The following is a 14892-nucleotide window of genomic DNA, read 5'->3' as shown; positions in this document are numbered from 1 at the left end:
GGAGGGAAACCACAGGGTTGGGGCCCAGGGGAGTCCTCTGCAGAACAGCTGCTGAGGGGATGTTTGGTCAGCTGGGGAAGGGGAAGCAACAGAGCAGAAAGTGCTGGAGGCAAAGCAAAAGCACTGGAGACTCGAGTATTGTAATCCTTCCCTGCCTGGCAGCATCTGTACATACCTCACACTCAGGACAGAAAACACCTGCAAAGATAGACTCCTCAGAAAAGGCGATTTGATATATTTGATATCAGTATAGATAACTTATACTGTGATCAGTTCTGACATGACTTGGTGTTGGCTTTGTTTTTTTTCTCCATACAAGCAGCTTTTCTTTTTTTTTCCCACTGTTTAAAAGCAAAATGCTGGTTTGGGGGATTCAGTTAATGTTGGCACTACAAGCTCACCATATGGCAGCTCCATCACAGTTTACATTCCCTGCCACAGTGCTCTCACAAGAGGTACTTTAAAAATTCAGTATTATGCTGTTATTTGTCCCGGACAGCATTTCGTTGTATTGTCATGGTAGTTTACAAGAAAGATACGTCCTGTCTTTAATTAATAAAGAGTCAAATTAATTTTTTAGCAGCACAGCAGTAAGAATCCTTCCACAAGCTACATTGTCTCGAGCCATTCCTCATTTCAGTACTAGTTAATGGTACTGCTTTTGCTGGACTAAACCTAATGAGTAATAAGCATCAAAGAATTGAGACTTTTATAAGGAAGTAGATCTAAGCCATCTGGTTCCTCAGCCTGGAATAAAATGAGCATAGAATTTTCCTGAAAATTACTTATCCTCGGAGAACAAGTTTTTCACAGGAGGCAGGGAGCTTCCACATTCTAGAGGCATGAAAGAGAGCCTAAAGGTTTTATGGTGATAAACCTCACAATAAATGAGGCTTCCATGTATACTAAATTATTTCAAGACTGTTTACACATAAACAAACCTCTTGTGTATACACCCTTTGCTTTAAATCTCCTTGATGGAAATCTTGATATCTTGAGGACTAAATGCCCAATGTTGTGCTGCAGCCTTATCCTTCACAGGGAAGACTAATGGAACCCAAACCCCAACCTTTTATTTAAAGAAGCCAGCAAGCACTTATCACAAGGTAGCAGAAAAGAGAACCTTTACTCAGCAGAGCAACTTGCTCTTCATTAGTCACATGTAGAGAAATATTCACTATGGCACATTTCCTTAATTTAACAGAACAGTTTTCAAAGACATGAAGTTATAGAGTTTTATTGACCATAAAGCTCAGTGTCTGTATCTCAAAAGTGTAAATCATTGATTTATTTTCATTTTTATGTCACTTGGTTCCCATTGCTTCTAAAGTACATTGATCTTTTATGGCCATTTCATTTTTTTCCTGAACATCACTGTGGGATATACTACATAGGCAAAAGAATATCTAAATTAAAGCAGAGTGGGTTCTAAGATATATATGGCTTTATGCATCCCTCTGAAATTAGGAATATATACTTGGAAACTCTGTGCTAGGTTTGAAATGAAATATGAATGCTGTAGAGAAACTTGGAATAACTGCTTTATGTAAAAATTAGAAATTCCATGAGAAGGCTTAAATTTCAAGAGAGATGTCAAATATGGTAGTTAATCCAAACAAAAAAAATAGTAAAGCAAATATGTGGATAGAAAGCAAATCATAATGGGTGATCACATTTACTCTCTGCCACTTAAAAAGCTATTTTCTCTTATTCTCATATCTTGTATACCTTCCTAGTTGCAAAAAACCCCCACCTCTCTCTTCATTCGAATTCTTTTGCTGAGGACAATATTCCTGTAAAGTCTTGCACGATGCAAATGGATGGACTGTGTAAACTGGCAAGGGAGAAAAAATGGGATTTGGAATTTATTTTCTTAAAGTATGCTCAGGTGTAAAACATGGGCTGTTGATGTTGTGACCTTGATTTATATCCTAGTCTTTGAATATACCATCATTGATCAGAAACAAAGCATGACTTCAGAATAAACTAAACTTCACAAAGCATTATACTGTGTAGAGAGAAGAAAGCTCAAAGCATAATTTGCTATTATTCCATGGGTTTTAATTAGAATTCCACTTATAGGGTTAATTCATTATTGAAGCCTGGATCCTTAATTTTATAATGATTAGATGAGAGGGGGAGGACAGAATTGGACGACAAACTGAACTGGGAGTATTTCTTTTGACAGCTGCATACTTACATCTTGAAGTCTTTTCAAGTGAGTTTTCAATTCTTCTGCTTCTGATCTTGAATCTAAATCTGAATAATAGAGTATTAACACACAATATTAGCAATAGTTGTGTCCAAACTTTCATATCAAAAACCTTCATGTTAGTATTGTTCATTTATATATCTACCCTTGAGGCTACACTGCAAGAAGTTTGTATGAATCAGTGAAACCATTCTTGTCAAAGTATTTTTCAGAATAATGTTGAAATTAATTATGAATTAATAATGAAATCTTATTTCAGAGATTTCAAACAATAGGGGGAAAAAAAAGGATTATAGAGAACAGAGGGAAGATTTAAAAATTTGAAAATACTGAAACCCCTTTTTTTCCACAGAAACATGACAGTGGTTGGAATACAGCAATCTAGAAAGTAAGGACTATAAAAGATTATAAGAAACAAATGAAAATGGAAAAAAACACAGAATGTAAAGCTGATAGTGAAATAATTATGTAGAGCTTAAGTGGAACTTTATCCCACAAGAGTGTCTGTAAAAAATTTAGCAGTGTAATGTTTGCTTAAACAGGAAAAAATACAGACAGCAGAATAATAATAAACCAATACACTGATTCATGTTATGCTTGTAAGCAGTAACTAAATTTGTGTGAACGGCCTACTTGGGTATCATTATGTAATAAATCAGGAATTTGGCTTATTGAGACAATATGATGATTTCTAGATACAACAGAATCCCCCCTCGTGTTCAGGGAAAATAAAATCCTCAAGGAGCCTCAGTTGCAAACCACCATTCTTAATTGGAGGAGTCTGAAACCAAACAGGATGACAGGCATCATTGAATAATTAAAGGTTTACCTGGGAGTGTAAGGATAGAATTAATGAAAACAAATTATGTTCCTTTGTTTTAGAAGTAACTTGGGTAGGAATGTTATAAAATAAAGGATATATAAAGGAATTAAATGAGTTATATTTGATATAACCACTATATTTCTTTACAGCTCTCAGAGGAATGTAAGATTATGTTTAGATTAGAAGTTGTCTAAACATTCAAAACAATTTTGGGTTTAAATTCCCAATCTGAAAGCACTAGTTCTATCCATGGCCAAGAGGGACTGTGAGTACCTCGTTCAAACCTCCTAATTTGGACAGTTTAGTAGGTACACTAAATCTTATTCATGAGGATTTGGGTGTGACTTGTTAAACTGTGTCTGTATCCATCCATCGGGGATAGTTCACAGAATTTGATTCACTTGTGGTGGAAAACAACAAAGCTGGAGTACACACTTCCTTGATTTTCCTAGTTTATCTCACTATTTAAAATGTGGCAGTGCAACAAATTGCTGAGATAACCTGTGAACTCTGGAGGTGCACCCAGAGAGCAGAAGGTGGAAATATCAGATATGCACAGCTCCGGGAAATTAACCCTTTGCATCTCTCCAGCCTGTAGTGAGATTAGGAGAGAAAAACAAACAAACAAACAAACAGAAACAACTCACAAACAAACAAGCAAAAAATCCTAAACCTGGAGGTAAAGCTCAAAGTGTACCTCAAAACTGGAAATTTCTCTGTCAGTTGTAATTTAGTGAACCAAAAATCAAGAAAGAGCTCATTAGATATACTTTAATTATAAGGATTCTAGAGGAGCAACACCACCAAAATAAAATTCTATTCTTTCTGAATAGAATAACATACGTTTGTTTTAGGACTATAGCAGTCATTAATCACTAAGATCCTTTTAGGAAAGGAGTTTTTACTGTTCAGCTTAACAGAAGGAAAATAAAATACTCTAGTGGCAGAGTGCACTAATCCTTTCCTCAGGTAATAATTCTAGAAGACCAAGACCAATTCCAAGACCAGTTTTTTTCAGTAGGTACCAAAACTTGGAGCCTGAAAATCCTTATATGGTCTATGCTTTCTATGTAAGTCATAAATACACTCCTTTTTTTTTCAAAATGATGTTGCTCCTTAGCATAACATTACGAATAAACACAACTCACAGCACACTTGAAATGGAATTTAAGCCTAAATGTTTATTGAAATTCTTCTGTCCTTCATTTCTTCACTGCAAATCCCAGAGAAGCTTTAGAGCAGAGATCTTTAAATGGAAGATAATTCCAACTCCTAGGCATTTTCCTGTGAAATGGTGACGTTTTCATGCTGCAGCCCTCTTGATTAGGCATGGCTTCAGAAAGATGAAAAAACCTCCCCAAAATATCTAATAAGGGTATTTCAGTAGAACTGTTGCCAAAAACAGACAGTGAGGCTGTCAAGTGTGAAATGAAAATTAGAAAGTCACTGGACATTTATTTGAATTAACTCATAATGACCTGGTTTATGTTTCTGGCCTCTGGAAAGATGATTAGAACATAAAAACGACTTTCTGTGAAGGACATAGGAATATCAATGAACTAGTCATCCAAATCTGAGCAGTAAATGTCTTTAGTTGAGGTCCTTGGAAGACAATCCTCCTGCTAAAATGTTGAAGTTGACACTGGAATTCGATGCAAAGACCAGAAGAGCCTAAAAGGGAAGTAGATCTTAAATTTGAGAAGGAAGAAGAGTGGCATAACTTTATCAAAATTCTATGAGCTTTTCAGAGTGTGACTTAATTATAAATTAAGAGAGAAAGCAACACGTGATATTGTGTATTATATGATTTTGGCACCTCTGCACACTAACTGAAGGTCAGGCTGCAGGAGACAGGCAATGAAATTCAGTGTTTTTCTATTTTAAGAGTCTTGGGTGCCCCTATAAACAGTTGTGTTGTCAGTGGAGATGGAACAGTTGGTGTCTGCTGAAAATCTGTTAATGTGATTCTGGTTGACAGAACGGTGGAAATACACTGTAGGGAAGTAAAACCTGAAAATAATTCTGTGCTCCTGGAAATATCCTCAAGGCTTAAAGAAGAAACTGGTGTTTATTTATGGGCTGCACCCTTTCATTTCTTCAGTTTCATTGCCTTTGCATTTTTTTAAGTTAGTGAAAAAAAACCCATCCTGAATGTAATAATAATTTAACTCCAAGGTAAATGTGTCTAAACTAGATCCCTCCATTTTCATAATATTCATAATATTTTTAATATTCATAATATTAATAATATTCATAATACTCTCAAGAAATGAAGAAACAGTAGAGAACTCAAGTGTTGAAATAAGCAAGTAATACTGAGGGGTTTAGTGGTTTCAAGCTTAGCTGCTTAAAAGCACTATCAGTTGTATTCCTAGCTTCTATTTGGGGGATGTTACTTATTCATTCTTCAAACAATTGCATGAAATAAGATTTGATATAAACCATATACAAGCATTTTTAGAATTCCATACACAGGAATGCTGAATTCTGGGTTTTCAGTGGATTTTAATGTGTTTTTTACAGGTTTTTCATAAAATCTATACATTCTAGAAAAAAAATAAAATCAAATAAATGTTAAAAAACTGTTAAAATGCTTTTTTTAAAAAAAATCTATAATATTTTAAAGAAAAGGTGTTACGGTATCTGAGCTGCAGTATATTGTAAACAAAAAAAAAGCTTTAAAAAGCAAGGCAAACTTTGTATTATAGGATTTTTCTATTTAGATCTTTGGTATTGAAAATTCTGTCACTGGGAAGGTCTTTATTTGATAGAAAAAAAATGTTTGAAGCTGATAGGCAAAACCTCTCTAATTGGCCCCTGTTAATTATAATATTGATTTAACATGCTTGTCATTCTACTCTTGTTTTATTCATGAGTTTTATAGCAGAAAAAAGTCTTCAGTGTAAAATTCTCCTTAACTGTTGAAGACTTTGCAGCAATATCATATTAAAAGGATATCTTTTCAAGGCCTGGGACTGATAAAAACCTTTAGTTGGCAACAACAGCTGGAAATTGAATTCTTGTGCACTCTACCCCTGAAGACCTCCTGAAAAATCCCCTCCAGCTCACAATTCCCAGCCAGAGCCAGCAGTGATGGAGCTGTAAAAACACAGGATTATTACTGCAGCTTCATTCTACAGTGATTCATTAAATCACCCCTTCCTGGGATCCTGTCCTTGTCTCTCATGGACTAAATAATGCTTTGGGGTTTAGTTGTTGTTAAAAGTGCCGGGTTTAAAGTGACAGAGAACTTTGAATAGTGAGGGAGTTCTTATTTTCAACTTTATGAGGTCTGGGCATCCAACACACCTTCAGCACTTTGGGGCAGAATGGAGGGGGAGAGGTGATTTGTAAGTGAAAAGGTGATTATACAAACATCCAAAATCTGGATTTAGAATGTTTTCATCTTATGTTTTTCTTCCCTGGGTTCAGATTATGCCTCGGGACCTCTAGCAGAGGTTGAAAAATTCATTTTACAGGTGGTAGATGTGACTTAGCTGTACATAAAGTCAGTGAGCTTAGTTTAAACTGCTGATGTGCATTAAATTAACTAATCCAGAAGGATTTTTGCATCTATTGTGGTGCCCTTGGGTTTTCCACTACGTGCCTCATCTGTGGATGTTGTCAGATCGGTGGGAAAGTAAATGATGTGCAAGTAACTTCTGGCTTTTCCACCTAAATAAAGCATCTATAGATGCTAAGATACCTAACACTGGTTTGGGAATGTCTTTCCTAAGACACAAATGCCTTTTAAAGAGGGACTTCTGTTTTAAAGTTTGTTATTTTTGTACAAGCCTGCTAGAAAACAGCATTCCTCTCTAATTCACACAAAGATGATAAATAAATATATATTATCAACACTAGAAAATAGATTGAAATGTACACAGATATATATATATGTACAAATACATGGTGAGGATGATTTTACATGGTGAGGTATGGGATTCTCAGTATGCCATTCTAAAATTAAATCTTATAAGAGCACTATTGGCAAAAAAATAGCTCTCAAAATATAGAAAATTGTAAAGGAGATTGTACAAAGATAAAAAGTTTTGAAAGGAGGTACTCCTCTTTCCTCCTATAGGTTTTCTGGGCATTTCTCTTCCTACAGGTTTTTCTGTTTAGCAACTTTTTAATTGCTTCCTGCATAACAGCAAACCTTTAACTTCCTTCTGAGGCCCTAGGAAGAATATATTCTGGGAGGAATAAAAGCTAAATGAAAATGCAAAGATATTTTATAAAGGCTAAAAAGAAAAATAAACCACAGACTTTTTTTTTTAATTACAGACTGCACATGGATGATATTTCCATATATAAAAATTGCTGCAGGATTTCTCTAATCTGAGGCTCCCTGTTCACTATTTTACGAGACTTCTTTTAAAATGAGTAGGATTTTAGAAATTAACTTTTACAGTTAAATTTTATGTTCAAGACCAGACAGCAGTTCATTTGTTTCTGATAAACAGGAGAAGGGCACCCTGGAATTCTCTGTCTAACACAATTTCTAAATATTGTTGGGGCTGAAATTAGAAAGTGAGTGGCAAGGGAGGGGCTGAACAGGTGCAGGGGGCTTGGAGCAGTGAGAGGTGGCAGGAGGGTGCCAGTGCTGCAGGCATTCTGCCTGGCTGGGGCATCTTTATTAATTATGGCCAAAAGCTTAAAGAGATTCTGATCCCTCAAAGCTGAGCTTTGCAACAGCCTAGAAAACTCTGCTGTGGATTTCCCCACTTCTCTTTCTGTTGGTCTTTTCCTCTCTTTAAGGATAATATAATAATGGCAGGTTGTTTCTAATTAGCTTTACTGTCAGATGTTCTGTTAGCAATACAGGATTACAAACTGTAAGAAACACAAGTAATTGTAGCTGTATCTTTGGTTGGTTATTTACATCTCATTTCCCACGGTGCAGCTCCTCAGTGAAGGCATCTCTGCTTGCATCTGAAGTTATAAAGATTTACTATGGCAAAAATCAAAATAGGAGACAAAACACTAATAATTTACCTCGAAGAGAAGTGTTTCAGAAAGGTGTAATCTGAAAATCAGGTTTCTCTGTTAGTGCAGTGACAAGGGTGGCAGGGGAGTGGAAGAAGGGAACAGTGTTGTACTTTGGTTTGAGATCAGTAGAACTGACAGTTCCTAGGGGGTCATTGTTCAACATGATGGACCTTTAGAGAAAATCACAGGATCTTCCTGTGTTTACTCATGTGACATTTATTTTGGAAATGCCCTTGGATATTTATTTAGGCAGTTTCCTTAGCTATTTGTTTTAAAAATGTATGGGTAATATTTTCTTTAGTGGTGCAGAATTGCACTTAAGTCACAACCCTAAAGTTAAAAATAGAAATGGAAAAAACCCCAAACAAAACAACCCAAAACCAACAAAACCCAGAAGATATTTTGCCTTCTGTGCTAGTCAATGTTTTGTACTTGGACAAAAGTAGAATAAATACTGAAATGAGATCTAGGACCTAAAGGTACTTGCAGTAAAATCTAAATTCAGTGCAATCTGAATTATGCTCACAAAAATTTCCCTTAATTTCAGAGCTTCTCACAGTGAAATATCTTGTGTATGCTAACTTATTTTGTCTTGGGAATTTAATCAAGCAACAAACCCATTAGAAAGAGCATCAGCTCAAACCGAAATGTTACATTCCATGCAGCAGCGAAGGCTGATTCAGTTTTAAGATAAACTGCCTGTTACAGTGAAATAGCTGCAAGATACCTGGAGGGAGCAAGGCACAGGATTTCAGCCAGAAAAAAGAGTCAGCCACAGCATCAGGTGCACGATATTTCAGATTTATTGGCCTCTTATAGGCAGGGGAGAGGCACTATTTCAGTATGAAACAACAAAGATGTAGCTATGAAGATGCAGCATTGATAACATTTGGTATTGTATTCCAGAAGGGAGTGGGAGGGCACCCCTGAAGGGAAAATTGCTGTCTCAGAAAGGGTATAAGGGAAATTACAAGCAGCCCACAGAGAAAGATGTATGTCCCAGAAAGCTGTATCTTAAAGGTGAGGGACCGTAAGACTTGAGCAATAATTGTCAAAAGACAAACACAATTATATTTTAGGAGGGAAATTAAAACGGATAAAAGTGGTATTTTCATCATAAGATAAAATGGTATTTTCGCCATAAGGTAAAATGGTGTGCTCGTGCTTCGACAGTAAGGATGAGATTGGAGCTGATCAAGATATTGCACCTGAACTAAAGGAATGCATTAACTCAGTTTTCAGTAAGGATGATAACATGGAGCACGAGGATGGAGACGGGATAACTGCTGGAAATGAAAATAAGCATATCAGAGAAAAATGGAAATTAATTGTCATAATAAGGATATAGGAGAGATAGACAATATCCACTCCAGAATGCCAAAAGTGCAATGAAACTGCTCTTTGAAAAACCATTTTAATAAATCTATCAAACTGAGTGTAGGATTAGATAACAGGTAGCTAACAAATATTCTGAGGTAGAAAGCTATTGATGTGTTGTTTTGACTTAGAAACCTCTAATACTATAACAAGTGTTCCAAGAAAAAAAAAAAAAGACTGAGGTAAAGGATGAAAAGATGATTACTGGAAGCTGATGATGCAAGACTGTGTGTATTGTATATTGGACAGAAAAATAAAAAGTATGAAGTATGAAACTCATGCCAAAAAAACCTGACCTCTGTTTTCCAGCTTAGATTGACTCTTGAATCTAATACCATCAGCATACAAATTTGTAGAAAGAAATTCATGACCTAAATAATGCATTATTTCATGCATGCATTCTCCTTTAGGCAGTTACTTCCATGCTTTTACACTATTTTAGGCTAAAAAAGAAACAGGGAATTAATACAGTTACATTTATGGCTTGATTTTATGACTTGCAACTGTAGAACATAACCTTAGTTCTACATTTTATCACTGTCACTAATTATTAAAATAATTTTAATTTTTGCAGGTCCTACTCATATATTTTTCCTTAGCACAGAGGGAATTGTATTTCTGACAGCTGTGCTTGTGTAGAACTATGTGCAACTATTAGTTGCTGTAATATACATACTTTTTTGGATCCCTGTGTCAATTTGAATTAGAATTATCAAAAATAGAAATAGTTTGCTGTTTGGGGATTTTTAGAACAACTGTAGTACAAAACATGCAAAAGCTGTTTTACTTTATTTTAATCAAAAAAACAGTTCTACTTCCAAAGGGAACAATCAACAAACTTGTAACAGAGAGTCAAGAGCAAGTCAGTCACTCCTCTAAAACCAAAAGCAGCTGGGTGCTATGCAAAAGTTATTACAACAAGTATTTTTCTATTTTTTTCCCCTTATTTTATGATTCAGTCTCACACCCTGTCTAGGAAGCTTTACTTTCCTTCAGAAAGAGGAAAGCAAGGGAATACCTTTTTCCCAAACAGATTTCTTTTTTACACTCAAGCTTACACCGATTTTCCTTCAGTTATGCATTATGGCTTTCCTGCTTCAGATGGACTTGGAGTGTTCTGTTTTCCTCAGAATTAAGAGTTTCCTAGTTAGAACAAATCAAAGGGTTTTCAGCTGTCTGATACTACATAATTGTCTACTTACAGATTTTTATATTATCCTAGTTCCTTGACATTTGTGGTGTCTTGGTATGCTGTTGTGCTTGGACATATGGAACATATGGAGAGTGTTGTCTCCAGCACATTAATACTTCACTCAGGTTCTGACATATCTCATCCCAAAGCTGTTCATTTAACCATTATATTTGCTTTGAGCTGCTGCTTGTTTATCTGAGGAGCTTAAACATGTGGTAAAATATTTCCAGTTCACCTTAAACTGAACTGATCTTTATAATCTGGCTTTCTAAAGATGTCATATTTTATCTCCAATTGTGCACAGTGGTGAAACAGGAGCCAGGCCTAAAGGAGTTAACTGAGATATCTTGGCCTGCTAAGAAACCCCAATACCTGTTTTCCTAGAAGAACATTTTAGGAGCACTGGGTAATATCATGTTTTGTTCTTCTCGCTGCACCAAAGGGCTTATTATAGAAAGAACAGGAGTAGTACACACAGAGTAATAAATTAGGTAAACTAGACATTTGAATAGGAGAAACAGGCCTGGAGCCAAGTCTTTCTCCAATAGAAAAGAAGGAAGGTCAAGCTGAGGAAGATGAGATGAAGCCCCCAAACCCACGGGAGGAAGAGCGGATGTACCACCAAAACTGAGGGCCAAGAGAAGCACCACCCCAAACCCCACCTGAGCTCCACCTATACTCCCCCTGTTCTTAATATGTATAGATAGATGTTGGAATCACATGAATATGCATTTAATCATATGTGAAAATTGTATAAAAACTGCTGATTTTGTGTGAAACCTTTGAGTGAGTTCTTTGTGGTGCAAACCACGCTTGCTCCCGGCGCTGTCAATAAATACCTTTGCTGCTCAAAGATCCAAAAGGCTGCGAGCTTTATATCAGATTTTTCGGAATCAGTGGTAATACAGCTTAAAGACAACCCAAATCTGCAAACTGCAGAACTTTTTTTGTAAGCATTGTGCTGCACAGTGGTTGGGATGGGATGGGGCCACCACCGTGGCAGATTAATGACCCCGTGGCGTTGCTTCAGTTTGCTAAGAGATGGGCTCACAAGTGAATCTTTAATCCCAATGAATAGCTGATGTTTGTGAAGCATTTTAACAGGTTTTTTAACATTTATTTGATTTTTTTTTTCTGGAATGTACAGATTTTATGAAAAACCTGTAAAAACCACATTAAAATCCACTGAAACCCAGAATTCAGCATTCCTGTGTATGGAATTCTAAAAATGCTTGTCTATGGTTTATATCAAATCTCATGCAATTGTTTGAAGAATGAATAAGTAACATCCCCCAAATAGAGGCTATGAATACAACTGATAGTGCTTTTAAGCAGCTAAGCTTGAAACCACTAAACCACTTGCTTATTTCAACACTTGAGTTCTCTGGTTTTTTTCCATTTCTTGAGAGCATTATCATCTCAAAGAATGTTATGAAAATGGGGGAATCCAGTTTGGACACATTTACCTTGGAGTTAATTGTCATTACATTGCAGGACAGACACTTCCCATGTATCCCCAGCATTTGTATTCACTGCAATTTTTATTACCTTTCATCACCTGCTGTTTTTCAAATGACAATTTATTGGGAAGTAATTCCAGCCTTCCCAAGAAACATCTCTCTCTCTCTCCTTCCCCCTCCACAACTACACGACTTCTCCCTTTTTTTTAATGTATCTTTTTATGTAATTTATAAGTTATGGACGTGATCTCATATACATGTTAGGGAGAGGCAAACTGAAGTGGCTACCAAGCAGCAGCTGCACCTGCAGCTGTTTGTTTCATTGTTTACTGTTTTATCACAAATTAAATTAAAAATCTTTGATAATGAGTGCTGTATCCTCACTTTGTAGTTCACAGAGGTGTATAAATGTTCAAGCTTATATTTGTGTTCTCTGTAAATTACTATCATGCGTTACTTTTTGATTAATGACTCTGCAGTTATTTAAATTTGAAACATCAGGTTCATGATTGCTGGATAGAAGGATGTTAACTTGAAGAAAAAAATCAATACATAAACAAATATATCAGCCTGCTGATGAAAATAAAGCGGCAGATGGTTGTTGTGTTGATTAACAGTGTTCACAAGCCATGACTGCAGAATGTGTGTGAAAAGGATGAAAATACCCTCCGCGGGGCAGATGACCAAAGAATTAAAACAGGTTTTGGTTTCTCTTTCAGTCTGAAAGAAACCCAGACTAACACTGAACTGATATCTGTTCAACAGAGAGAGAAAAAGGAAGAAACAGTTTATCTTTTGTTTTGCACCATTGATACACAGAGGGACAGCTAACCTGCAATATGAGGTACTCGCAGCATCCCTGTGGAAAGTCATCTGTTAAATCATGTTTTCACCAGGTCATTTATGTGAGATCAATATTTCCAGTGTCTGAACAGCAAGAGGGTATCACAGACACTTCCAAATAATATAGAAAAATATAGACCAACTTATAAATAGTCAACTTGTGGATGGTGTTACTGAAGAATTCTAGGAAATGGTTTGTTTTGCATTTTCCTCATTCCAATTCCCCCCAAAGTGTCAGTCTTTTGCTGCTACATGGGTGCAACTCCATGAATCTTGGCCTCATATGGAAGGTTGCCACAGCCCTCATGCCAGTGTAGCTTTAGTGTAAGCTGCATATAAATATAACTCAAATATCAGTATTGTTTTTCTGCAAATGACGAGAAATAGGAAAAAAATACTAACCTATAAATGTTAATACATGTAATATAGCTGTTCTTCCTGAAAAAAAGATAAGATGAAAACTAAACAAAACCTAAAACTGCAGTCATCTCTTCAACTACCATGAAAATGTGTATGAAGTGAAGAGACTTTGCTGTGTCATTGTCAAGAGTTATGAGCCCTTGCAGAGAGACTGTGGCACCTGCCTAAAGTGTTAGGCCTCCAGTTTTAAAACAATATGCTGAACAGATAAAGATTTGCCTTCCTACTATGAAGAATAAATGCCCGGAGTGTTCTTATAGTGTTTATTTTTCTTGCTACACTTATTATAGTTGACCATGAAATAGGCCATGCTCTGGTTGAAGAGAATGGATGTCAGTTTTAGGTATATAACACTCAAATTCATCTGTGCCATACAGAGTGTGTTGGACTATGTGTAGGATGAGGTTTTTGGTTTGCAGTTTTATAGGATTAAGATCCATTCAATTTTTTAATACTGTTTAGACACAGCTTTCTGAGCTATGTTCAAGCTATAATATAACACAGGGACCCTAAAGAAAATGAGTAAATGTGGAAGTAGGAGAAAACCAACTCATTTAAGAATTTATATATTGTTATACTAGCTCTTTCCTCTAAGCAATAGCCTGATTTTTTCATGGATTAATAGCACATGAAGTCTTTGCTACTGTATGGATGTTCCAAGCAGCACAAGTTGGGTGAAATGTTGCTCATATGCAGAATTCTAAATCAGTCCCCAAACATCTTCAATTTAAAACGTCTAAGTTAACTTTCAATTTAAGCAATACACTATTTTTTTAAAGAGTTAGAATTTGAAAAAAAGAAACAACATGATGCAGTCCAACAATGTACTGTGCATCCCAAGTGGAAGTACACAAAAAATTAAAATGTGCATGGAGCCAATGTGATGAATTGCTTAGGTGCCTTTGTTCCATCTCTCTGCAACTGTGTGGGTTAGTTGGCAATTTCTTTTTTCAGATTCAGCTTCTGATTCCTGTGGCTTAAAGTGTGAATTTAGTTACAGTTTTTCTCATGTGGATCAGCATGAATCACCAGCATGAGTAAATTAACACATAGAGCAGAAATACTCCAATTATCTACTATGTGAGCTAAATATTTCATAATATCACCTGCCAGTAAAGGAATGGTGTATCATCACTGTGAATTAACAAAAGGAAAATGAATATATGGGATATTGAGTTAGTGAGCACATGCACAGATATCACTCTGTTTCTTAGCATCATATCTAAGCACAAAGGGGAAACAATCACTTTTCAAGAAAGTACAATTAACCTGGTAAATCTAAAGATTTAATTGCAGATATTTGAGGTAGTGATTTGCTGGAATAAATGTCAATATGGTTATTCTTTTCTCTGTGCCAGAATTATCCATATCATCTTAATGTCTCTTGAAAGAAACACAGAGAATAGGAAACTGGTAAGTCTTTTCTCAGATAAAGTAGATCAGAATTTTCCTAGATTATAACCAGTGAAATTTAATGATCTGATTCACTGGTCCTGTGCTTGTACCAATCACAGCGAAAATGCCACGTGTTGAACACCACTGAAAATCAACCTGAAAGCATTAGACCTGACTT

This window comes from Manacus candei, unplaced genomic scaffold (assembly GCF_025592945.1).
Source record: "Manacus candei isolate 608988 ecotype Guabito, Panama unplaced genomic scaffold, ASM2559294v1 h1tg000029l, whole genome shotgun sequence".
Lineage (NCBI taxonomy): Eukaryota > Metazoa > Chordata > Aves > Passeriformes > Pipridae > Manacus > Manacus candei.
The sequence above is the reverse complement of the archived record's forward strand: the minus strand, read 5'-3'. Positions refer to the sequence as shown.